We start from the raw sequence: 27,552 nt of genomic DNA on the forward strand, positions 1-27,552 counted from the left end.
TAATTCTATTTTTACGTTTTTGAGGAAATTCCATACTGTTTTCCATAGTAATTATACCAATTTACATCCTGATTTGGGGTTTCTTGAAATATATTATATATAAAGAAGAATGCTGTTTTGGTTGTTAAGGTATAAAAGTGATATCGTGATTACGGTTATAAAGAGTCCTCATCTTTGGAGCACCTGGGTGGCTCAGTCGGTAAAGCATCCGACTCTTGATTTCGGCTCAGGTCATGATCTCCCCCCTTTCAAAGTAAATAAATAAACAAACATTTAAGGGGTGGCTGGGTGGCTCAGTCAGTTAGGCATCTGACTCTTGGTTTCAGCTCAGGTCATAATCTTGTGGTTTGTGGGTGTGAGTCCTGTGTCAGGCTCTGTGCTGAGGGCACAGAGCCTGCTTGGGATTCTCTCTCTCCCTCTCTCTCTCTGCCCCTCCCCTGCTCTTAATTTAAATAAACATTAAAAAAGAGTCCTCATCTTGGAGAACTGTGTGCTAAAACATGACAGAAATGCGGTAGGCCGTCTGCCTGGCCCTCGGCATCCCGCTCTCTGAGAGCTGGCCCCTCATTTGGTGGGGGTAAGCCTCAACAGGCACTTCAGCCTGCACGTCACTGGGACTCCACCCTCGCTGCTCAGCAGCCAGCCCTGGCGTCACCCAGACCTACTGAATCTGAAGCTGCGGTGTCACAAGATCCCTGGGGGACTGACACACTCAGTGGCATTGGAGAAGTGCTGGTCTATACCACATGACTTCCTCACCCAGGTGTCACAATCACCTGTGCAGCATCCTCCGGCCTCTCTCCTCCCAGGCTGGCCCGCATCAGAATGGGGGTAGTCATGTCTAAGTTGAAGATGGTCTCCCAGTGACTTTACCTCCACCACTCTCCTAAACTCCTTTTTAGGAAGGAGGAAAAGTCTGCATTGAACATCAGGGTCAGATGCTTACAGACCCCAGGACTGAGGATTTCTGAGGCACCTTTCAGGGCTGGGTCTGCAGAAGAACCACTAAGAAGGCAGCAGCAAGCAGGTACACAAGGGGGCAAGGCACTTCATTCTCACTTCAGATGAAATAAACAAATCCAGACACTCAACCAGTCCCTCTACGTGAAAGGAGATGCAATTCCTTGTCCTCGTCACAGATCTACCCACACTGGATTGTTGTGTCCCCCCCCCTCCACCGGTGTGAAGGCCACAAGAGGCAGAGAGTACCTGCTGTGTTTGCCCCTGTTCGCCCAGCGCTGGCATGATGCCCGGCCTAGAGTAGGAATGGATTAAATACTTGCTGAACGAAAATACTCTTGACTTCTAGATGCCAGGTGCCTTTACACCTTTACGCTCATCACATCGTTTAAGTGTAACAACCCTCTGGGGTAGATTAGATTTTCCAAGATGGCCACATGACCTCTCCCACCCTCATGCTCTTCCAGAATGCGATCCCAGCCATCAGCGGGGGTAGATCTAATCTCCCTCCCTGGGCCTGTGAATTTGGGCAGGCATGTGAGCACTCGGACCAAGAGAGTGCTGGGAAGCGATGCTGTGTGACTTCCGAGGCTTGGTGACAAAAGGCTAATATGCAGTTTCCAATCCACTTGCTGGATACTCTGAGGACTGCCACGCTGTGAGGAAACGAAGTCACACTGAGGGCCCACATAGGCACTCCAGGTGGCCACTGCTATTCGCGAGGTATGAAGAATGTGGTTTCCAGAGAGAGAAGATAACCTGTCTGAGGGCGAGGAGCTGATATCCCAGCTGCCAGCCACTCTGGATTCACAGCCTATCTTATTGCCTCTGCTCTTGCTCATATTTTTTTAATCAATGAAGATGTTCTGAGTCATAAGCTCCAGATACCGCGGCTATACCAAGAAAAACGTGAAGATACCAAAATGCATACGTGAACACGTGTAGTATCTCAAATATGGAACCAAGCCAAATTAGGCCAGCCTGCCCCTATAAATTCTTAGCTGACATTGTTTCAGACAGAATGGATCTTTGGTCTGCCAAGTATTTATTGAGACTCTGGGGGAACAGAGGCACTGGCCTAGACAACAGGAATGTGAGTTAGGGGCCCATTGTAGGAGAGGAGTCAGGAAAAGATGAAAAGAGAAGGAAGGACATTTCTTTCTCTGACATTAGATGAAAAGGGGATAAAAAGAAATTATAAGTGTTCTAATAGCAACAAAAGACATAAAGATGAGGGTACACAGGGGAATTGATGTCTTCTCTTAGACAGGAATCAGTAGCATCTGTTGGTAAGGGGCAGATGAGAGAAGAGAATCTGAGAAGCTTAAGAAAACAGTCTAGAGGCACCTGGGTGGCTCAGTCAGTTAAGCATGCGACTTAGGCTCAGCTCATGATCTCACAGCTCGTGAGTTCAAGCCCTGTGTCGGGCTCAGCGCTGACAGCTCAGAGCCTGGAGCCTGCTTCAGATTCTGTGTCTCCCTCTCTCTCTGCCCCTCCCCCATTCATGCTCCCCCATTCATGTTTTTAAGTAAACATTAAAAAAAATTTTTTTTTAAGAAAAAAGTCTGAGTGCAAAATGCACTATGGGTGCCCCAAAGCTGTGCCCAGGTAGGAGAAAACAGATTCAGAGCTGAGCTCAGTCACCTCCAGTAACTGATCCAGGGAGAGTGGGGGAGCTCAGTGTCTGCCAGGTGCCAAGCAGGATACAGACTGGGAGGGGGTGGTCACAGAGTCAGGGAGATGGTGGCAAGTGGAAAGGAAAGGGTAAGATGGCTGACCAACTGCACAGGGCTGAGGATCTATAAGGTGGAAGCACACTCTGCAAAGAATGTATAAAGGGCACTTTGTAGACCCAGACAAAATGGTGGACAGTACAGGAGCTCTAAAGGAAAGGAAGAGACCAAGAAGTTGCCAAGGATTGGGGGTGGGGGGTGGTCTCCTTCTTCTTCCCCCCCGCCCCCACCGCACCACCCCAACATCTCTCATCTACACAACACTCCTTTCCAAAATTCCCTTCTCAAAAGACTCTCCAGAACACTGTCACCACGGAATGGGAGATTATCTATCCATACAAGTCTCCCAGCATTAGCAGCCTTCAGAGGATCTCAAGGTTAAACCTCTGCTGGAAATGACAGCTATTTCCCCAAACACACCTAGAACTAGCACTACAGGAAACAATTAAGCTGGATTTACTACTCCATGAGGGGAGTGTACCTCAATGAATGCTAACATACCCTTGAGGTCAATGGGTCTGGAATCAATATGTATTATGTACTTGAACATTGCCTTTGAAAGACAGCACAAGTTCGAGGAAAGTTCCCATTCTTGGTCCTAGAACTCAAAGGCCACCACAATCTGGCACAAGTTTGACATTGCCAAACTCACTTGCATTTAAACCCAGCCCCCAGCCCCAATTCCAGCTGGACAGTCCTGGTCCCCATTACCCTACACAATCTCCCCCAGAGGGCACATGGATGTTCTCATCCATGAAATCTGGTTCCTTATTACTTATATTACAAAATGCTTTCCATCTTCACAGCTTGAGGTCAACTTCAAACTCCATCTTGGGCCATTCCCGCATCCCACGACATTCCCAGTTTTACTGACTTCAGCATTAACTGAACAAATCACTTCTAATTATCATACACTGCCTTGTAACATCTTTTGAATTACTGTCTTAAACTGGGAGTTGGCAAACTTTTTATCAACTTTTTTGTCTCCAGATAGCAAATATTTTAGGCTTTGTGAGCCATACAAACTGTTGCAACTACTCAACTCTGGTGTTCTAGTGAGAAAGTAGACATGGACAATAAAAAAATGAGTGAGCATGGGAATGCAAGCTGGTGCAGCCACTCTGGAAAACAGTATGGAGGTTCCTCAAAAAACTAAAAATAGGACTACCCTACGACCCAGCAATTGCACTACTACATATTTATCCAAGGGATACAGGTGTGCTATTTCGAAGGGGCACATGCACCCCCATGTTTATAGAAGCACTATCAACAATAGCCAAAGTATGGAAAGAGCCCAAATGTCCATCGATGGATGAATGGATAAGGAAAATGTGGTATATATATTCAACGGAGTATTACTCGGCAATCAAAAAGAATGAAATCCTGCCATTTGCAACTACGTGGATGGAACTAAAGGGCATCATGCTAAGTGAAATGAGTCAGAGAAAGACAAAAATCATATGACTTCACTCATATGAGGACTTTAATATACAAAACAGATGAACATAAGGGAAGGGAAGCAAAAATCATAATAAAAACAGGGAAGGGGAGAAAACATAAGAGACTCTTAAATATGGAAAACAAACAGAGGGTTACTGGAGGGGGTGTGGGAGGAGGGACGGGCTAAATGGGTAAGGGGCACTAAGGAATCTACTCCTGAAATCATTGTTGCACTATATGCTAACTAATTTGGATGTAAATTTTAAGAAATAAAATTTAAAAAATAAAAATAAATACATAAATAAATAATAACATAAAAAAATGAATGAGCATGGCTGTGTTCTAATAAAACTTTGTTTACAAATCTAATCAGCAGTCCAGATTTGATCTATCGGCCAGAGTTTACCAATCTCCATCTTAGAATGTTGTTTTTAACTCTTATTATCTCTTAAATTATGTTTTGTCACTCTAAAACAGATTTAAGTTCCTTAAAAGAAGGAACCAGGTATATATTTTCATTTACTTTTAGCCTCTATCTGGCACAGTGATGCACATACAAAGAATATATACATTTTTGAATAATCATTTGAGTATATATTGAATGATGTGCCACTTATCACAATTTTTTTGTTAAGTACACTGATGGTGCAAACATGAATTTCTAACTAGGAGTAACTTAACTGAGCTGTGTGCTGTAAGGTATTTTTTTTTTAACCTTCCTGGTCTGCTCTTTTATCAGATATTCTTCTTCCGATCATTTCCACAGATAGCCTAATCCATTCATCCGACCAGCCACTTAACAGACTAGCACATTCCACAAGCTGGTTCACATCAGTAGGACTTAGGCTCTCTGCAGACAGAAATGCTCACTTCAGTATTCCGTTCTGCCCACCCCCGCCCACCCCCACCCCCCATCATATCACGGAATCATGGGAAGAGAAAGGTTGGCACAGGCAAAAGGGGAGCTTTCGGAAAACAGAGAGGAAATCGATCACTGCTGCTCCTCACAGAAGCAAACATGAAACAATTACCCGTAACCAAAATAAAATTAACTTCACAGTGGGTTAGTGACAGTTCCTGTCAGATGCTTCTAGCTCGCTTCTAAATCGACAACTGCAACAGAGAGAAAAGAAAGCAGACATTTTCTGAAGAATTTCAAATATGCAATAAACTACGTCGCCCCCAAAACCCTGCTTCTGAATGTGTTAAAGTCGATCCTCTATAAGGAGCTAAAAAGTAGTATTGTGTTCTTTCAGAATAACATGACAAATAGGTCACAGAAAGCCTGAGACTTTACTTCTTGCCAGTAGTGACCTTTGATGCCGATAAAGTCCCACTTCCTTTTATCACCTCCAATAAAGGCAAGAGCAGCTAAGTGCAGGCAGCGTGGGCAACGCAGGTCCTTGTCCCCCAAGTGACCCCCGTGCACGCTTAGAGATTCAAACAGCTGTAAGGTCCGTTAGGAAAACAGACGCTTCCACCCTCCCCCAAACTTCCCCTCCCCAGCAACAACTACTTTTACCTCCTTTAGTTGATCTGGTATTTGCTTCCAAGTCTAAATAAGATGCCATCGTGGCTATATGCCTCACTATCTTCATTCTCAGCTATTATGTGCCTCGTTCCCACCCAGAAGCTGGGGTCTGCTCTCCCAGCTCACCTGGGGACACACCTCCCACCCTCCCCGGCCCCCTAGTGGGGTGGGTTATCATTCTGGTTGGATCAGTGTTCACTGCCTTTAAAGGCTGAATTCTTTCCCCCCAAAATTCTTATGTCCCAAACCCCAGCATGTCAGAATGTGACCTTATTTGGAAATAGGGTCATTGCAGACGTAATTAGTTAAGATGAAGTCTTTAGGGTAGGCCTAATCCAGTATGACTGGTATGCTTACAAGAAGGAGAAACTAGGACACACAGACACCCATGGAGTGAAGTGGGTGTGAAGAGACAGAGAAAAGACAGCCATCGATAAGACAAAGAGAAAGGCCTGGAACACATCTTTTCCTGCAGAACTGCAAGAGAACACACGTCTGGTGTTTAAGCTCCCCGCTCTGTGGCACCTTGTTCGGGCAGCCCCAGCAGACTAATACGGATGATTACATCATTAGGAAGACACAGACATTACTGAAAGCCTAGCCACACGGTACCATATTTCTTTTTGAAACAACCTCCCCCCCAGGAGCGAATACTAGTCTTCTCTGTTCCTTTGCTTAGTTTTCATTTTCTTACTGAAACTTTCATTAAAAAACTGATTCAACTCCAAACTCTTCCTCTCTTCATCCACGTGGCAAGGTGGGTTCCAGCCTTGATACAAACTCAAGAGACCACACTATCCAGAAGCATGAGGAGTGACTGAAGCTTTGGGAGCAGAGGAGACATACAGCCATAAATGCGGGCTAGGGCACCTGCACCAGAAGGGAGACCCAGGCAGAGGCTACAGGTGGCAAGGAAGCAAGGAGGCAGATGAGAACCAGAGCTGACGCAGGGAATCTCTAGAAGCAGGGTGTTTGACTCAGAGACATTCCTGGGATTAGAAAAAAAAAAATATCTGCATAGACAAATGGAATTCTAGGAAATGGGAGTTAAAATGTCCCTATTCGAAGATAAAATGACACCTTTCCTCCCCACCAATACCAAACTTCCCAAATTCTACCTTTGTAACTGGAGTAAATTTCTTTAAAAAAATAATAAAGGAGGCATGCCTTCTAGATTATCTCAATCAAAAAAACAAAGGCCAGAAAAAATAAGTCCGAGAATTATTGAGCTAAAAGAAACTTATATAGTCCAGACTGCGCTTCAAAAAAAATCTGTGAGGATACACACTTTAGTCCACAGCTTTTCTCAGTCAGCATCCAAAGTTCTCAATGATTTCTTATGTAGTCTATCATCATATTCCATATAGATTATGGCTGTTCCCAATAACTCATGCATAAAACAAAAATACATGAATAACGAGGATCAGGAAAAAAATACAGGTAAAAGATCAAGAGCCAGGGAAAGTTAAGACATCAGTGTGTACAGTATATGTCTACCATATAGAGACTTATTGCTTAGTAGAGGCAATTTGCCTTTTAGTTTCCTGACAACCAAACCAAAAAGGGAAACATGATCTTACATTGTTTGCAGGAGCAGACAGGGTGGGGCGAGGGCAGGGGGGCAGCCCACAAAAGAAGAAAAACTAACTGGCAGAAAGAACTTTGCATGTGGGGCTTCATATAGCACTGTTTTCAAGCCGAGGGCAAACCAGGTCACAGCGAGTTTTCTCTTCAGAAAAAAAAAGGGGGGGGGGGCATCTGGGTGGCTCAGTGGGTTAAACGTCCGACTCTTGCTTTCGGCTCAGGTCATAATCTCATGGTTCGTGGGATCGAGCCCCGCATCAGGTTCCACGCTAACAGTGCACAGCCTGTTTGGGATTCTCTCTCTCCCCCTTTCTCTGTCCCTCCCCGACTCACACTCGCTCTCTGTCTCTCTCTCAAAATAAATCAACATTAAGTTTTTTTTTTTAAAAGAACAGAATTGAATAAAAAATCTCAGAGCCTGTCTCATCTAGTAAAGGTAAATGTTTTCTGTGAAATGAATACTTCAGTCATAACTAAGGATGGATGTGGGCATGAGGTTGCAATGTAAAATATATTTCTTACTGGGAGATATGGTCACAAAAATTTGAAAAAGAGCAGGAGACAGTAAGTGGACTTAATTTCTGGCCTGGCCAGTGCCTATTCCTTCCTGCCTGGCTCTGGGTGGTAAGGAATAGACTGCCCTTGCTGCAGTGCATCATGGTCCTGACCCATCCTCTGCCGGTTCTTCCCCTTGGCCTTTGACTCTGTCCAGTGGTCCCGCTTTGCACCTTCTAGCTCTTCCCCCAGTGGCAGCACCCTGGGGCAAGTATGACAGCTCGGGCTCCCTTCTCCTCATGGCACCTCAACTTTCTGGCACCCATCTCTGAATCCCCTGCTGTCCCACTGCCTCAGCCCACCCCGATCTCTCTCTCTCTTCCGTGGAAGCTTAGTCAGGGATGGGAGAAACAGAATAATACTTTCTCCTTCTGGGACACGACTGTTTCTCCTCCAGTTTCTCCACATTCCTTTTGAAAATGTGAACCAACTACTTACACACCTACGTTTATAGAGGCACCATTCACAATAGCCAAAAGGTGGAAGCAACCCTTGTCCATCAACTGAGGAATAGATAAGCAAAATGCAGTATATCCAGACAACGGAATATTATTCAGTCTTAAAAAGAAATGAAGTTCTGGCACATGCTACACCATAGATGAACCTTGAGGACAGTATGTTAAGAAGTCAGTCACAAAAGAACAAATATTATATGATTCCACTATTTATATGGGGTGCCTAGAATAGGCAAAATCATAGACACAGAACATAGAACAGAGGTTACTGGGGGTTGGAGAAAGGGAATAATGGAGAGTAACTGCTTAATGGGTACAGAGTTTCTCTTTGGTATGATGAAAAATTCTGGAAATACATAGCAGTGATGTTGCTCAACATCATAAATGTACCTGATGCCACTGAATTGTACACTTAAAGTGGTTAAAATGGTAAATTTTATGTTTATATATATATATATATATATATATACATATACATATATATTTTTTTTTCTTTTTGCCACCGTTAAAAAATGCATAACCTCAGTCCAATCATGAAAAAACCCAGTCTGAAGGACATTCAACACAATACTGATCAATACTCTTCAAAAGCGTCAAGGTCATGAAGGACAAGGAAAGACTGAGCAAATGTCATAGAACACAGGGTACTGAGGAGAAATAACAACTAAATGCAATGTGGGATCCTGGATAGGATCCTAGAACAACAACAACAACAACAACAACAAAAGACATTAGTGGAAAAACTTAAGAAATTAAACAAGATCTTTAGTAAACAGTATTACACCATGTTGATTTCCTGGTTGTGATAACAGCACTGTGATTATGTAAGATGTGAACATTGGGCGAAGCTGAGTGAGGGATGTATGGAAACTCTCTATACTAATTTTGCATCTTTTCCTTAAATTTAAGAGAAAAACCAAAAATTTAAAAAAGTTTTAAAAACCAACCCACCCTTTAAAAATAGTGCAATATATACAGTTGTACATTCATTAATCCTTACCCTGAGGGTGGTCAGTTCACATTTGAAGTACCCAAATCAGAAAAGAACACTCCAGGGATAGTGGGTCAGCATTTGAAAGGCTAATCAGAGCCCATCTGCAGCAGAGTTAGTCAACTGGCATAATGGAAATGAGCAATGGCTCCCTGCTCTCTGGATTGGGTGAAAATACCGTGCTGGCATCGCAACCCTAGCAAGAACCACACAAAAGAATCTAGGAATAGCAGCAATCCATCCTCTTTAGAAAAGGGGCTCTCTCAGGACCCTTGGACAATGATTAAAGAAGGGCCCTGTCCCCTCCCTGGGGGCTAGTGGAATCCTGCCACTGGAACACCATCAACATCTTCCCTGACTATCCCTCACTTGGGCAGAGAGCTGGAACTTTGCAGAGCAAAAAGTACAGACGGGGCTCTCTCTAAGTAACAAATGTTTAATGAGTGGCCAAAGTTGGTCTGAGACTTGCTTTCCCTGCAACATACCTCCTGGTCATGGGACTGTGGGAAAGAACACACAAAGCTCCCATCAACTGTTTCCCAAAAGAATTTGACAATTCTTCAAAGGACAAACCACTTTAGGTCAGTTCACAACAGATAATGGGTTAGGATTTCTGAGAACGAGCTTATGGCCCTGTGAGCATGTGCCAGATCAAGTCTACACCCCCAGAGCAGAGTCCTCCAGGGACAAGGTCTCCAGCTGGACTGTTACTGTCACCAGAGAGGGCCATTCGGTCAGTGGCAAGCCTCCCCTGGGACACCAAGAGTCCACACTGAACTCCCTGGGCTTGCAAGGGCTGGAGTACACAGAATGTCCAAAACCTGACCCAACGAATTTATTTAGCCCAGAGTCTTCAAGTTGACTCAACAGTGGAATCGATCACAAAGCACTCATGAAAGCCCATGCTTTTATTTTCTTTAGAGCCAGATGTAATCAAGCCCGTCTTCTATTTTCTTCCTCCCAAGGGGCAGACTCGTCTCATTTCCTGTCCACATCCCCCTGCTTCCTCATTCCCCTCTTGCTGGTCAGCCCAGCTGTTGCCAGCCATCCCAACTCCTGGCTCTCCTTCAGTGCAACCCCTAAACCCCAGCCGCCCCGGGAGAGGGTAGCCCTCAGTGAGAGTATCAGCTGGGATCATCAAAACTCCAGGACAGTCTACACAGCAACAAGGTATCCGACAAACTTCACAGCCCGCTGGGCTGAGTGAAACCTCCTTTTCAACTTCCTCAAACTCTGCAAAGATGGAAGTTGTCTTCCACACAGGCTGCCGCCAAAATGGCTGCCTCGTTGGCCGTACTGCACACAGAGAGCAAGAAAAACAATGTCCCCACCTGAAACTAACATAACACTGCACATTCGTTTTATTGGAATTTACAAAAAGGAAAACAGCATCCCTGGTGTGGGAGGCAGAAACAGTGCCGCCTCCCCTACATCAGATATCCACACCCTAATCCCTGGAACCTGTGAATACCTGGCAAAGGGACAGTAAAGTTGCAGGTGAAATTAAGCTGGCTAATTAGCTGACCTTAAAATTGGGAGAGGGGCGCCTGGGTGGCGCAGTCGGTTAAGCGTCCGACTTCAGCCAGGTCACGATCTCGCGGTCCGTGAGTTCGAGCCCCGCGTCAGGCTCTGGGCTGATGGCTTGGAGCCTGGAGCCTGTTTCCGATTCTGTGTCTCCCTCTCTCTCTGCCCCTCCCCCGTTCATGCTCTGTCTCTCTCTGTCCCAAAAATAAATTAAAAACGTTGAAAAAAAAATTTTTTTAAATTGGGAGATTAGCCTGAATTATCCCAGTGGACCTAATGTAATCCTAAGGGTCCGTAAAAGTCTAAGTTGGGGGCAAAGAGAAGGCCAGAGTGATGGGATGTGAGGAGAGGACCCCCTGCTGCAGGCTTTGAAGATGGAGGAGGGGGGTCATGAGCCAAGGAATATGAATGGTCTCTAGATGCTGGAAAAGACAAGGGAATATAATTTTCCCTAGAGTTTCCCAGAAAGGAGCAGAGCCCTGTTGACACGAATCTAACCCAGTGAGACCCACGTCAGACTTGTGACCTAAAGAACAGTGAGACAATAAATTTGTGCTGTCCTAAGCCACGAATTCTGCGGCCATTTGCAATGGCAGCAATGCCAAATAAATAAACCTGGCCGTCAAGTGCCACGGTAGCTTGTTTCAGGCCTAATAAATGAGTGAGTCTTAAGTAAAACTATCTGCTCAAAGTCCGCAACACTTGCCTCCCCTGAAGGCCACTGGCCTCCATTCCTTTAGGCCTTACCTCTAAAGAACCTGGGGCCCGGGGACAGAAAACACACGTGGGTTTGTGTCACAGGGCAATTCTAAATAGAACACTTTGCCTGTGCCATTTTTATGAGGTATTTGCTTGACACAGATCTTTAAAAAGAAAACCCACTCAGAGTTATTTCTGTAACTGAAGGTGGGCAAGAATGGGGATAGTAAAATGAGATTATTACTTATGAAATGAGCAATGGAAGTTAAGCCTGTTCTTACCTATCATTGACTGCACCACTCTGCAACTTAGTATGGTGAGAACAACTTCCATTTCGGACCACCCCAACCCCACAGTACGTGGGTCTGAGTCTCCGTGTTGTTCTTCGGTGGCCTCAGAGCTGGTATGTATGTGCTAATCTGTTCTGATTATTCGTTTGGCCAGCGCCAGACACCCACAGAGAGGCACAACTCACTCTTCTGAACGTATTTTCTGTGTGTGTGCTGAGCACCCTTAATGCGCAGTGACACAGGATCCTCCCGAATAGAGGGTAGGGGTGAAGAAGCGGAGTGACAGGGCGGTCAGCACTCCATGTTTCAAGAGATTTGGATTCTCTTTCCAACTGGCTGGGAGTGAGGGTTCAAACTCTAACAGTGTCCAACTGACAAAAGTCTTGCTCTGTGATTCCTATTACCCAAGCTTGAGAGGAGTGAGGGCTAACAAAGGCTGGCCTAAAAATAAAAAGCCATTATTTCCAATGCCACAACAGTGGGCCATTTAAGCTCTATTTTTAGCAAGTCTCGCTTACCTGTGAAGCAGCATATGGCTCCTATAATTCTCCAAAGCACGAAAGCATTAAAAGATCGGAGTGCCTCTGGTAAGTGGGCTGGTCCCCAAGTGAGCATTCCCACACTGACAAAAGTGGACAGCCGACAGTCCAGTTGGCCCAACTGGCTTCCAAAGGGACCCACCATCACGCTGCCAGCTCTTGGCCATTAGCAACACTTAAAACATTAAGCCAAATGACAGAAGAGTTTCTGCTACCAAATCATGGTATTGGAGACTTTGAGTTTCTGACAAGAGGGCATTTTCTAAGCAATTACTCCCTAGGGACAAAGAAAATCCTGAAGCAAAACACCAGGGACCGGTTCAGGCTAAAGATAACGTACAGCAAGAGGAAAAGAGAAGAAAAACATCCCGTTGCAGGGCACACAGCAGGCCAGCGACACTTCCCTAAATGCAGGGTGAGAGGCAGCCTGCAGAAAGGAGCACACAGGCTCCCTTATCTCAAATCTCCTGTGCACAGCGCGGGGCACAGGCGTGCACTTCTTTGCGTCCCCAGGAGGAAGTGTGGCAAGCCCGAACGCTGGCCACAACTAAGAAAAAGTAGATTTCTTCTGTGGCAGACTCACAGCAAGGAAACTTGGGAGACGGTAAAGTAAGCCAGTGTGCCGGCTGCCCTACTGACACAGGGCGCCCCGAACCAACCAATCATTGCTCTTTTCTCAAGTTCAATGCAAAGAGATGCCCGATAATGGCTAATCAAGGGCCACAGGAAGATTCTTGAATGTACAGTACAAGTGGTTGGGGCACAAACGCTGCCGTGCAGCCAAAATTCTCCTATGGATCGCACCATGGATCATTTTTGCTTATTTCTTTGGATCTTCCAAAACAGAAATACATCCAAACGTGTGACTCTACCTTACAAAATGACTGGGCCGAGAGTAGGGAAGGCTGAGCAGCACTGGCTTTCTCAGCTGCTCCTGACCTGTCTGTCTGCGATGCGCGAAGGAGATGTGACTATGCGATACCATTAGATACCAATTTCCGGCCCCGTTTGGGGAAAGAGACTCTGGCTTTACAGTCATACATCATATGTTGTTTTCACTCATTCAACAAATATTTTTCTTTAGCTGCTCATTCTGGCTGCGATACCGTGCCAGATACAGGGACACCAGTGTGGAGAAGACGACCGTGCTCTTTGCCTTGGAGCCAAAGGAACTACAGTCCACAGAGCATGATTTGTGGGGTCCCTGCAGTACCTGGTGGGGCTTCCTGAGCCAGCACGTGCCCAGTGCCCTCTCCTCAAGCAGTGACCCTTCTCCTGTGCATTAGGAGGTATCCACATCCGAGTTAGCAGTGGAGAGGGAGGAAGAGGAAGATGGAATGATGTCTGGCTACAACAAATCGGATTTCCTTACATTTTTCCAGCAGACCAAGTAAAGCAAAGATAAATAAGATATTTCATGATCCCCCCCTCAAAAATCAGTAACTCATCCTCAATTGGTGGTTTCTTCTCATTCATAACTATTGACCCAGGAAAGTTAAAACACGACTGTAGCATGCATGAATTATTTTAGCCGAACATGCTATTCCCTTCTACGTCCTAAGCAAGAACTCATCAGCTCCAGGCTGAAGGCCAGGATTTCACAGGACAGAGCTTAGGACAATATGGAAGGACAATAAGGCAAAGACTTAGCAGAGCCCAGGGAGAGCAGGGGGGCCATGGGGAAGTGCCCAGAATGGTGCTGTTGGAGCCAGCTAAAGACTAATGAGTACCATAGACTCCTAAGTCATCACCGCAGAAAGGTTTCCCTACCTTATATCCAATAATGGGTGCACAAAAATTTGACACACTATTGACTTAGCCCTCCGTTATCTGAAGGAAGCAATGGATAGCCAAAGAAAAAAACATTCCTGAAAGAAGCTTTCCAGTTGTGGGGAGATGGGGAGGACCCGAGTTAGCACAGAAATCAGATGAGAGCCCACTCTACCTCCCTGTTCCTCCCTACTGCTCCCCACCGCCACCCCTGCCTCCTCTCAGAGTGGAGAAACTTGCTTTCCCACAGCATTCCCCAAACTGGCCCTGGTCTCACTTATCTACATCTGGCCCCTGAAAGACATCCCTCATTGGGTTGGTTCAGAACTCTCCAGTCATGCTACGCCTTTAAATAGCTCTCCCTACCACTGAAGGTCCACCACCTGGGTGCTCTTGACAGGACAATCTATTTTAAAACACCAGCTCCCAAGGCACAGCCAGCATAGAGCCAACACACACGTCAGCACCAAGGTCAATGACGAGACCCAAGCCTAAAGAAAGTGCAGCAGGCACTGGTGGTGTTGTGGTGCTCAAATTACAGCTCAGGTGAATGGGAAGAGCCTGGGATACTGGAAACTATTCGCATTTCTCACTCATGGGCCAGGCAGAGACATGGTGGGACCAAGGTTATCAGATGAAAAACAACGTACCAACCCTGCTAGTTGTGACAGGAACATTCAAAGGAGAGTGACCTGGAGTCAGTCATTAAATAGCGGTTCTACCTAGAGGTTCACACAATCCCTGTGACCTGCAAGTTTTCGGCAACTATCTCTGAAAGAATGATCCAGCCCCCAGCAAGGAGAGCAAAATGTTATTGTAATTTCAGGAGAGAATTCACAGTGTTGAGGTTAGGGGTGTTTGAAAGCCAACTCAATGGTCTACTCGGGTAGTCAGGACACCCAAAAAGTTAAGAAGATCCAGGAACAACAGCATAATAAGCCTGATTATCTCCAGCAACTGACTTCCAATTGCAGCTCATGTCTGGGAGGCAACAGGGAGTGGTGGGGAGCATGGCAAACCAAATTCACATGTTCACCCACCTGAACAGAGCTGCCACAACTGCAGCCAAGGAGGAACGCCAGCCCAAGGATACCAGAAGACCTGGGCTCTAAGAGCAGCTAGGGATCTGAGATGTTATGGAAATATCAACCAGATTCCCAAACAGTAGCAATTTGAGATTTGTAAAACACCACAGGCCACGATGAGATTCTGATGTGGCTCTCACAGCTCCTAACAATCTTAAGATCATTTTCTACACTGAATTTCCAGAACACCATCTATAGTACAGACCCTCTCCACAACCATACTACTCAGAAGCCCAGTGTTCCCAGCACCCAACCTCAGTCCAGGCAACTCAGTTCAGCACACCATTTTAAGACATTGTGAATTCATTGGAGGCATTTGTTTTCATATTATTTCTACATTCCTTTTTTTTCTTCATATAAATGGCTGAATTCTTCTTATTTTATTTCTTTTTTAATATAATTTATTGTCAAACTGGTTTCCATACAACAGTGCTCATCCCAACAAGTGCCGTTCTGATAGAAGGAATAAATGTATAATTTCAGATCCTTCTGAGTTTTATTCCAAAACTTCTGTGTCTTATCAACATTGCTGTAAACATCTGCAGTCTTCCACCAAAGACAAAGTCCGGGACTGACAGATACACCAGAGTTCTCACGTTCACCGCTCTCTTCCATGCTGTCTTAGTTGGCATGGGCTGCTCTAACCAGAACACCAGACACTGGGTAACTTCAACAACAAACATTTACTCCTTACGGTTCTTCAGGCTGGAAGTCCAAGATCACTGTGCCAGCACGTCAGGTTCTGGTGAGAACCGTCTTCCTGGCATCCATATACAGTGTCTGGGGGAGGGGGAGGGGGAGGGGGAGAAAGCAAGGTCTTTTCGGTCTCTTCTGATAAGGGCATTAACTCCCTCACGAGGGTTCCACTCTCATAACCTAATTACCTCCCAAAAGTCCCACCTCCAGGGGTGCCTGGGTGGCTCAGTTGGTTGAGTGTCCAACTTTGGTTCAAGTCATGATCTCACAGTTTGGTTTGTGAGTTCGAACCCCAGACCGGGCTCGGTGCTGTCAGTGCAGAGGCTGCTTCAGATCCTCTGTCATGCTCTCTCTCTGCCCCTTCCCCGCTCACATTCACTCTCTCTCTCAATCTTTCTAAAGTAAATAAACATTTATTTTTAAAAAGTCTGACCTCCAAATACCATCTCATTGGAGATTAGGGTTTCAACATACTAACTTTGTGGGGACACAAACATTCAGTCTATAAAACACACCCCCAAAAAATCCGTGTGTCTCTATCTGTCTCTCTTTCATACACACACACACACACACACACACACACACACACACAGAAAACAGATGGGACACAAAAGCTGGGGGACCCAAAGCTAGTGGGATAGGGGAGTATGATCAGTGCACCTACCACATGCACAGAATGTATGAGGGGGTCTCACATATCTGAGGGCTCTGGCACAGTGTACTAGTGGGGCCTTTTTGGCTGTTTATTGGTAACTCATCTGAGCCCCTACTCTGTGCCACGCTCCTAATACACACCATGTATTTAATCCTAGCGATGGCAGCTGCTCCGTGGGCTTCCCTGAGGAAACTACAAGCAGGCCAGCGGTTGGAAATGGCCTTCACAAAAGGAATGCGGCAAACGGAAGACAGACGGAGGGCATGGACACTCGTGAGGAAAAAAGTAGACCTCCAATATACGGTTTGCTTTTGTCGTTATTTAGATACGTGAACCCTGGGAATCACAAGGTAAGAGAATGAAATCCCGCCTTCAGAAAGTTCACCAGCTCTGACGATTTAATACTTTCAAAATTCACCCACAGCCATGAGATTGGCAAAAGTGCGGCCATATGATGCAGCAGAGACTGATGAGTACCTCCCAGTATCCCCTTCTTCGTTTGAGAAACAGAACCCTTCCCTCCTTCCACAGTAGAGTAATGGCACCCCCAAACGTGTTCCTATGCTAATTCCCAGGACCTGTGAATATGTTACCTAACCAAGCAGAGAGGACTCTGCAGGTGAGATGAAGCTGAGGACCTTGAGATGGGGAGATTATCCTGGATTACCTGGGTGGGCCCAACGTCATCACAAGGGCCTTAAAACATGGAAGAGGAAAGCAGATGAGCCAGAGAGGATGTGAGGACAGAGGAGGGGGTTGGACTGAGGTGAGGAAGGGACCATTAGCTAAGGAGTGTAGCGGCCCCCACAAGCTACAAAAGGCAGGGGTCAGATCCTGCCCTATAGCCTGTGGAAGGAATGCAACCCTGCCGACCCATCGTGGACTCCTGACCTCCCGAACTAGAAGACAACAATTCTGTGTCATTTTAAGCCATTAAGTTTGTGGTCATTTGTTACAGCAGGAATAAGAAATTAATACCCCCACCCCCGGTGTGTGGGGGGCACGCGGCCGGCCAGGTGGAAATCACATCCCCCAGACCCACCTGCTGCTAGGGCTGAGACTGTAGCTAAATTCTCACCAATGGGCTGTGCTGGGGAATGACAGTTCCCAAGTCACGTCCTTTAAAGAGAGGAGCTGCTCGCCCTCCACCTTCCTCTCGCCTGGGGCCCTGGGCCGGAAGGCAGACCAGGGAAGGTGAACCAGCTCCTACCACGCCACAAAGGTAACACCCTACGAAAGGTGGAGAGGGCAACAAGACAGAAGGAACCTGACCCCGATGACCCTACAGAGAAAAGCCATTCACTCATCCTCAACAGTCCTGGGGTCAGCAGGCAGTCGCCCGAGAGGAAAATAGACAGCTATGCTATCTTGGGGTCTCTGTGACAGCCATTTAGCCTAAGCCCTAATATATCTGGGATACCAAACGTCAGTGGACACGGGAACAGCAGAAATGTTTACACTCTGAGATGACACACTTTGAAAACCAATGTGGCGTTCTCTTCTAAAGCTCATATACTCTCTCCTTCAATAAACATGTTCTCTTCTTCATTCATTAGTTTGTTCATCCACTCATTCACTGGGAGAATATTCTGGTACAACCACTTCGGAAATCCAGCAACTTGAAAGCCAGCAAAATCACTCCTTGCTATACGCCTTTAAAAAACATATTTTACACGTGTACCTAGAGACATCTATTAAATGGTGATAGGAAGCCCATTCATAGTAGCAAAACACCGGAAGCGATGAAAAGTCCACCACTAGGAGAAAGGATAAATATACAATAATAAATACACAAACTATGAAATGAGAGACAACAAGCAAATCACAAGTCTCTGTGCAGTTTGGTGCCAGTTTAAAAAAAACTAAAACCAAGCAAAACCAGACGACATGTTTTTAGGAGATGTATGTGGAAATGCTAAAACTATTTGTTAAAGAAGAAGGGAATGATGATGTTTTTAAAAAGACCCATGATGACCCATGATGTCCATGAGCCTGGGCGGCTCAGTCGGTTAAGGGTCTGATTCTTGATCTCAGGGTCATGAGTTCAAGCCCGGCATTGGGCTTTTTTTTTTTTTTTTTTTTTTTTTAAGTAGGCTCCTCACTGGGCTCTACAGAGCCTACTTTAAAAAAAACAACAACAACAAAAACCAGACCCATGATGGTCTTCTCCTCCAGAGAAGGCAGGGACAGAGGACTGAGCCAGAGTGCACTTGAGAGAATGGGTTCTGAGTATCTATTTTATAATGACTCTTGACACCACCCACATTACATATAGTCTTGTGTGTATCAAATACCTTATCACTTTCCGAACTGTTTTGAAGGCATCGCGCAAAGTGAAAAGGCCTGTATGGAGAACGGATTCTCACCATAGTGTGAAAAGACAAAAGAGAAGGGAGAGGCAAGTGAACTCAAAAGACCGTGCCACTTTAAGCAGATGTGACCGTGTCACATCACCAGCAACAACGTCATTTCTGAAACGAACCATCGTGTCTCCTATTAGTGTTGATTTCAGCTCTACTGGGTTAATTTATACTTTATTTGCAAATCTGTGCCAGGTTTATACTTACAAATGAGCTAAAAGCCAAAAGGAGCTTATATCTAGCTAAGTGCCTGGATTTTCCAGTACTGTCGTCATTAAAAAGTTTACGGCAATTAAAAAGGAAGGAAATTCTGACACATGGCTACAACATGGATGAACCCTGAAGACCTTACACCAAATGAAATAAGCCAGTCACAAAAGGACCAATACTGGATGATTCCATTTACATGAAGTACCTGTAGTGGGTCAAAATCACAGACACAGAAAGGAGAATAGTGGTTGCCAGGGCTGGAGGAGGGGGAGGTAGGGGGAGTTAGTGTTTAAGAAGCATGGAGTTTCAGGTGGGGAAGATTAAAAAGCTCTGGAGAAGGACGGTGGTGACAGTTGTACAACAATGTGAATGCACTTAATGCCACTGAACTATACACTAGAATGGTAAAAATGGTCAATTTTATGTCACTCATAGTTGACCACAATAAGCAATAAATAAATGAAAGCTAACAAACACGTTCAAACATTTAAGACAAAATAGGAATTCTTGGAAACCACTTTCCCTGTCAAGGGGCCTTCCACATTACTCATTTGAGAAACGCTGCTCTATCTGGTTTCTCTCTAGACCTCCAGGGTGGAGGGAGGTTCAGAGACCGACTAAACACCGCCGGATCTCAGAAAGTTGTCTTCTAACTTGATGCGTGTTCCTCAAATTAACACCTTTCCTCTTTCTGGATAAAGAGACTCTCTTCAAACCAACAGCCTTTGGTTTAACTGCTGATTTCATTGTGTGGTTCATGAAATAATCACATCACAGGCTCCCTCCCACTAAGGGAAATGAAAGTTAACTAAAATGTGTCACTGAGTGGAACTTTAGATATCTCTGAGTTCCTCTGGTTATCGAATCTTACACTTAACAGGCACTCAATAAACACTTGTAGAATTTAATTGAATTCCAGTATATGGCAATATTGAGTCAACTGTCTTGTTTATTCTACCAGTACGGCTGGTTTATGTTCACAATCTGAAAATGTAACAAAGGGAGAAAGTGTGTGGTGCAGGGTAGTCACCAATGCTCTCTCACCATCATGTACTGTTATGAAGTTTAGAACTTTCACAGAAACTTGCCCCTGAGAGGGCATCATAAATACTCAACTCATTTTTTGCCAGGTACATGAGCTGACATATGGCATATACTTGCCAGCTGAGGAATACATACTTAGCACAATGCTGTTCGTTAACGAAACTGATGCATCATGAAGGCAAGGCTTTGAGATGGTTCTTCTAGCCTGGATCCTGGGGTTCTAACCAGCCTTACCTTGCACTGTTTGAAGCTAAAAGCATAATATTTTTAGGGGAGCTTATGACAATGACACAAAGCTAAGCTCAGAAACCACAAAGGGGTTATTACAGCCACGATATTTCCTTCGTCAGCACGGGACTTAGACCCATATCCCAGAGAAATATAAAGTCACCTTGAGGACCCAGGGCCTGCAGGACACAGTTTTCCATAAGGTTCTGGGAAACAAAGTTCCTTTCAATGCCAGCCAGGGCACAAAGTCAAAGGAGGAAGGGAAGGGGAAAAGAAAGAGAAGGAACCAAACTCCCAAGCGTTTCACCTTTCACTGTGTGTACCCTACTCTCACACTTGAATGCTAAACCAGGATTAATCACCTCAAAATGGTACACTGGAAAGGGTACAGTGCTGTGGACTATGAAAGCCTCGCAGCAGTCTCCTTCAGAGGTGTCTCTCTCCCACCTCTCCCGTCTCTGTCTCTCTCTCTGTCTCTCTCTCTCTCTCTCTCTCTCACACACACACACACACACACACACGGGTGGAAGCACATATAGTGGAGAAGGGATAAGAAGCCATATGAGCACATAGTTTCTTGAACTAAAACTGAAAGCAAGCACAGGGACAGCAAGCACCCCACCGATCCACACACACTAATCCCCATGGACTCAAGTCCTCTTCGTTATCATCATCATCGGCCATTCTAGTCATTCAGAGGGTAATGGAAATAAAGAATGGATATAAAACGTCACCCTGCCTACAACCTGAATTCCTTAAAGGACAAAAAGGAAAATTATGTCCGTCACATCCCTATTTATAATATCAAGATTATGGAAACAACATAAATGCTCAGTTGACAGGGAAATGGTGACATAAATCGAGATCCTGAAGTCAGATATTCAGCAACTAAAAATACTGGCTTCGAAGATGACTATGAAGGTAAATAAACACCAGGCCATACAATTATATTTATTACAATCCATGCACATATAGCTACAAGTACATAGCAAAAAGCCGAAAAAGACCCACACCAAAATAAAATGGCAGTGGTTGTATCGGAGTACAGTATGGGTCACCAATTCAAATTCTCCTGCTTCTTATTTTCTAAATCCTATAACACAGTCGCTATATTTATAAACAAAAAAATGTAAGGTTCGAGAACATTGGAGCTAGAAGAAGAAACAGCCTAGAATCCACCCCCTCCGTGCAGGTGCTGGAAGGTGAGCCCCTCCCTTGAGATGGTGAGCCTGCGCCCCACCCCCTCCCCCAGCGATGGCAGGAGCTCCTCCCAAGGCCCTCTCAGGGACCACTCTTCAAAGGTTTCTTCTTCCCTGGGGGACCACACTCCTTGTGTGGCCTCTGTGACCTTAGACTGCTCTGAATAAAAGCCAGTCTCACTGGCCACACTACTTTTACTGAGCAAAGGAGGTGGCGATGGTGGACGGTGCACTGGTGACATTGGTAGAAAGTCCAGAGGCCCCGGCAATGGCAGTGGGAGAGGGCTCTGAGGAAGCAATGGGAGGGGTGTGAGAAGAAGGGTTTCGACAGTGAACGGGAGTTGGGGGAGGGAGACAGAGAGAGAGAGAGAGAGAGAGAGAGAGAGCTGGCCAGGAGGTAAGAGAGGAAGAGGTGCTGGGGAGGAGATGGGAGGGAAAGGGGTGGGAAAAGAGAGGGAGGAGGAAGTGGAGAGAGACAAATGAGGGATCAGTAAGAAGGGCAGGGAAAGGCAGGGATGTGGAGAAGCAGGATATGTAGGAGGGTGAATGTGGGTGAGAAGAGGGACGGAGAGGAGGGGCGAGGAAGAGAGAGGAGGGGGCGGTGAGGAGGTGGAAAAAAAAGGCAGAGGAGAAAGGGAGGAAAAAGAGAGGGGCCCCAGGGAAGGGCAGGAGAGAAAGAGTGTGGGAGAGAGGGAGGGTCAGAAGAGGGTGGGGGGATGGGGGATCGGTAGACAGACAGCGACGGTCAGACAGAGAGGGTCTGAGGGAAGAGAAAATTGGGGAAAGAGCAAGGAGTAAAGGGAAGGTATGGGGAGAGGGGTGAAGACAGAGGGTGGGGGGTGACATGGAGGGTGGAAGAAGAGAGAAGGTGGGGGGGAGAAGACAGAAGGTGCTGGTGGGGCAGGAAGGGGTGGGGACAAAGAAAAAAGAGAGGGAAGAGAAGTTAGGAGGGAGAGAATGTGGCAGGGAGAAGGTGGGGGAAGGTGGGAAGAGGGGTTACTTGGAAGGCAGCAGAGGAAGAGAGAGACAACCCGGAAATGTGAAGGGAAGAGGCAGGGAGGGTAGAAGGGAGAGATGGAGTGGGTGGGGGTGGTGAGGGATGAGAGATGGCTGACGGGACCGAGAAAGGGTGGGGGAGAAAAGTGGAGAGGAGAGAAGGCATGAGGTTGGACAGAGGTAGCCCGCCAGACTTTGGATGACAGTCCCCTGCCCCCTTTCCCCTTCATCTCTCTGGGCGGTTACCTTGCCAGGCAGTGGCTGTTTTTCACAATGTCTTCATCTCTTCCTCCATTTAAGAACCCACAGGTTCCCTAAAAGAGCCAGAAAGTGTCACAACTGTACCCCACCCCCACAGTGTGTTATCATCAACCCATCCAAATGCCTCCGAAGTCACATCTACGCTTTTTTACACGATTGGGGTCTCAAAGGATAAAAATAACCCCATTAATCACTCAGAAGCACAACTGTGCCCGACAGGGCCAGGAGCCCTTCCTCAGGGGAGCCTTATGAAAGGGGCTCCAAAGATGGAGGGGACAATGTCAAAGACTCTAGCACCACCTCACACTCATCACCCCTTTCTTTGTCAAGAGAAAATGGGTAACAGGGCACTTTCAGGTATTCTGGCTTACGGCTTTCAAGCATCCTCGTATAGAGTGCATGCCCCAAGAGCGGCCCCCAGGTACCCCCATCTCACCAAGCACTGCTCCCAGGACAGGGCTTCATTCAGATCAGGGGACTGGAACCAGGTGCGTCCTTCTCCTCCTAGAAGTGGGCCCACAGCAACCACCTGTGTATCTTCGGGAGCGACATGGACTCCAGTGGGCTCAGCCTGGCTAATGGGAATTTGGAACTAGAATGAACAATCAAGTCACTCTTAACAAGCGGCTGGAACTGCGGCACATGCCCCATGAATGAAATGCACAGAGAGAAGAAGGGGACAGGGGCAGGGAAGAGGGGAGGAGAGAAGGCGAGATGGCACATGGGGCAGTTAACCCATCCCTGGTTCTGGGGCTTCTTGGGACCCTTGGGGTGCAAGAGAGGCCCCTGTGACCCTGTAATAAGCCCTCCTTTCCAGGTAACAGGCTCTGCTTCGCCTCCTCACTTGAAGAAAGTCCTTACTGCACGTCTGCAATATGAAGCAGGAGAGAGTCCTAACCCAGTTAAGAAGCGTGGTCTCCATCAGTTAAGATCCAGGACAAAGTTTCTACCGGTTAAGAAAACTAGACCAGTTGAGACTCAGGAGTACACAGCACAGTCTCCTAGAGAGCTCTTCCAAAATATGCCCATCGGTCCACCAAAATCAGACGAGGAGGACCCAGACATAGAGTTCTAGTGCACATCCCTAGGGGAGGAAGCCACCAGCTACACAGAAGTTCTCCTATCCGCGACTAACCATGACCTCATCGCATAAAAGGAGGGAGAAATAACAGAAATACACGTCCGCTGCCACAGGCATGAACTCTGCCCGGGAGATTTTGGGAGAAATAAAACACAGACAGCCTTGGTCAGGGGACGGGGGAGGAATCACCAGAGAACTGGAGGGCTGAGATTCAGAAAGAGACCTGTCATTGTGAGCACTTTTCATTACAAAAAAATGAAATTACATTTAAAAATGTTTTGAAAATTCCCCCAGCAAGTAGCTATAGTCTCAATCCCCAACAAGCAGGTGAACTCCTTCCCAATACAAATTGTGTCCTCCACTGGGGACACCCCTACTCCCATTCTCACCCCAGACCCAGCCCCCTTCCCCCCCCCAGCTAAGTACTTTCTTTTCATTTCTTTGCTGACAAAGGCAGCACTTAAGCTAAAACATCACCATCAATTCCCCACCACTTACTCGGCCCAACCTGCTCAAGGGTCAACAATGAGCTACCTGACAGACTGTATTTGGGGTGACACGTCTGTTGTCCATCTAATATTTTATGGAGAACAAAGGGGCAGTGAGAAATCACTGGTTAAGTGAAAAATGATCCCATTTTGTTTGTTATGAAGAGGGGTTTAGGGTTTTGATTTCTGAATGATCACAACAGGAGAAAGGCAACACCCATTTATGAAGCCATTCATGTCAAATGAATTTTACCCAGAAGCTAGCATGTAAAATGCTCAAGCAGAAGGTAGCATCCAGAACAGTCTGGTGAAGAAAATGAATATCCGTGAAGAAGCCGGCTAAGAAGAGGGGACAGCAAAGCCAAGAAGGCCTTTCCCAGTTCTTATCCAAAACAATATTTAAGCACCTCCTTTGAGCTCTAGGCACAAAAATGAGAACTAGCTGGAATAATTAGGGAGGACACTAAGCTAATTAAAGACTTGTCACACAGGGAGTGGGTGTGTGATGGATAAAACTAGTGCAGCCCCAGAGGACCAGACCTAGAACAGGGCCCCAAGTCTTCCAAGTCTAGAACAGTCTAGAAAAATCCAGCAAAAACACAAGGGCTGGTGCTTGCATACCGACTGATAAATAGTTGAAATCTAAGGAGACGGTGATTTAAAGTGTCTATACATGCTGTACTCCGGTGCTTAAAGACTTAAATTTGTTAAGCAAAATGAGTAATTAATGAGACGTCAACATTTATAGCATTTAATCCAAGATACTGCGGAAGAAACAGCAGTATGAACTGAATAGCACTTCATCTTGCCACTCTGTCCCTCACCTGGGGGCAGGCCAGCCTCCTGCAGTGGCCCCACCACTTCCATGGCCACTGGAAGGAAATCAGCTTAAGGCCTTTACTGGGCTTTTCTTGCCAACTGAATGCAGTTCAGTGAGGACAAATATTAGTGAGGATTTTTTTTTGTTATTAGTGTTTTTTCTTCCCGAAGCTAAACATAGCACAGTTTATCACCCCAGGAAGGTCCACGAGATACATTTTGCTTTGCTGAAGTGTCCCCTAATGAAAACTATTGGCTTTCCTGCAAGATATTTACCCATACAATAACAATCAAGTTGAAAACCAACTTCCCATAATCACCCGGGTTGCCCGCATACCTTTGCCAGCTAAAGGAATTCAGGCAAAGAAACATGCAACTCTCGACTCTCTACGTGTGGATTGGAGGGGTCAGTTTGGCAGTGCAGTGCTTTCTCCCGTGACTGAAATATCCTGATGAATCCCAGTAATTGCCAAGTAGTTGCCAAGCAACTAACTCACAAATGCTTCAGGATAGAAAAGGATATTCACAATTCCCCCAAGAGGACGAGAGGGATGTAACCAAGGGAGGTGGCTGGAGGGACAGAGTCAAACTGAAGTGCCTCCCAAAGGAGACGGTGACCGAACACATGTAAAAACAACAAAACCATACTTTCCCTCTTCCTGTATTCCTTTGGAATCTCAACTGGGACCCTTGGACTTCCACCAAGTGTTCTCCAAAATTCCTGGGCAGCCAGGAACCCCCAGGGGATCTGGATTCTATGCTTCAAGTTAGAAACTTGCCAGGAAGGGGTGATGAAAAACTTTTCGAAATAGATAGTAGTACTGGGTGCGCAAGACTGCGAATGTACTTAACGCCGCTGAGCTGCGGACTTAAAAATGGTTGCAATGGCAAACTTTGTTATATCCATATTACCATGATTTTAAAAATTAATAACGTAACATACCAAAAAACCACTGAACTTCACACTTTCGATGGGTGAATTGTAAGATATGTGAATTATAACTCAATAAAGCTGCTTTTTTTTTTTTTTTAATTTACCAAGGAAACAGCTAGTAGAAAGAGCTTCAATGGGGGAAGCAGGAGCCTGATATTTACTGAGCGCCTACCTATATAAGTTGCTAGTTCTTTCCTATTTAAAGGGAGCCGGGCCCTGCAGCTAGGGGACCATGCACTTTGCCTCTCAGAGTCTCAGTTCCATCATCTGATGGTGTGGGCTGCCATGACTGCCAAGGACCTTTCTAGCACTTCGGTTCCAGAGACCCATGTGTGAGTGGCAGAAGGACCCACCATCTGCCACCCGGCACACAAGCACATCCCACCAGGAAGGCAAAACATCAGGGGAGCCAAACACGGGAGAAGTAAGTTTAACAACTCTGCAACCCAGGGATTGACAGAAGAGACGCAATGAGCTGTGTTAAGACACTTTCTACTCACAGAACAAAATGGTGAAAGAATGCCAAAGAGCCCTGCTTTCCAGTGACTTCTGGGTTTATTCATAAAACAAAGGCTGTGGCTCCAGAGGAAACCTTGTGTCCGGAGCAGCTGATGATGAAGGAAGGAAACGGTGTTTCAACCATCTGTGTAACGCTCAGAGCAGGCTGCCCCAACTTTGGGGGCTGAATAACCATTGGGGGGCTGTCCTGTACATTGTAGGATGTGTAGCAGTATCCCCAACCCCTGGCCCCCAGACGCCAGCAGCCTGCCCTCCCCCACCAGCTGTGACAACCAAGTGTCTCCAAACATTGCCAAATGTCCTCCTGGGGGGCAAAATCGCCCCTGGTTGAGAACCACTGCCAGAGAGAATTTTCCATCTTGAACTTGCAGTTCTTTGTCAAAGCCACGCGCCATGTGGCGTTACCCTTCTCATCCACTGCAGTGCAGGCCACCATGAACTGTCGGCAAACAGACCTTGTCAGCACACCGTGCCTGGGGGATCTTACAGAATTACACACACACTCCTGGCAGCCAATAGCCTAGGAGAATTTCAAGCAGTAACCATACTTGGGTGAAAGGGTTACTCATTCATTCATTCAGTAACATATGGCACTTCCCGTGTGCCAGGCAATGAGCCAGGGCAATGTAGTTGGGGACACCCTGTCAGAGATGAACAGACTTAATACAAGACGACGTGTCATATAGCACCCTTCGGAGCAGGCCTCAAAAGATGAACAAGGGGTGTGGCAGGCTGCTAACAGCCCCTCAAAGACGCCCACATCCGAATCCGCAGAACCTGTGAATGTTACCTTCTGTGGTAAAAAGGATTTTGCAGACAGATTAAGCGAAGGGGCTTGAGATGGGGAGGGTAGCCTGAATTACCCAGGTAGGCCCAATAGAACACAATGGTCTTTGTAAAAGGAAG

General features: G+C 46.2%; 1 protein-coding gene across 3 annotated transcripts in view; it reads right to left on the reverse strand.

Moving 5' to 3' along the window:
- The window catches only part of SH3KBP1 (SH3 domain containing kinase binding protein 1), a 328,527-nt gene that overhangs the window by 294,707 nt on the left and 6,268 nt on the right, over positions 1-27,552 (reverse strand). Inside the window, exons 1-2 of one of the 3 annotated variants that reach the window (XM_042974824.1) lie at positions 23,242-24,188; positions 22,791-22,858 (exon numbers count right to left, since the gene is read on the reverse strand). The exons of the other annotated variants lie outside the window; for them this stretch is intronic. The gene's annotated coding sequence lies outside the window, so the exon portion shown is untranslated. Of the gene's footprint in view, positions 1-22,790; positions 22,859-23,241; positions 24,189-27,552 lie in introns of those variants that run through there. 3 annotated transcript variants of the gene reach the window in all.

The sequence above is a fragment of the Panthera tigris genome, chromosome X (assembly GCF_018350195.1).
Source record: "Panthera tigris isolate Pti1 chromosome X, P.tigris_Pti1_mat1.1, whole genome shotgun sequence".
Lineage (NCBI taxonomy): Eukaryota > Metazoa > Chordata > Mammalia > Carnivora > Felidae > Panthera > Panthera tigris.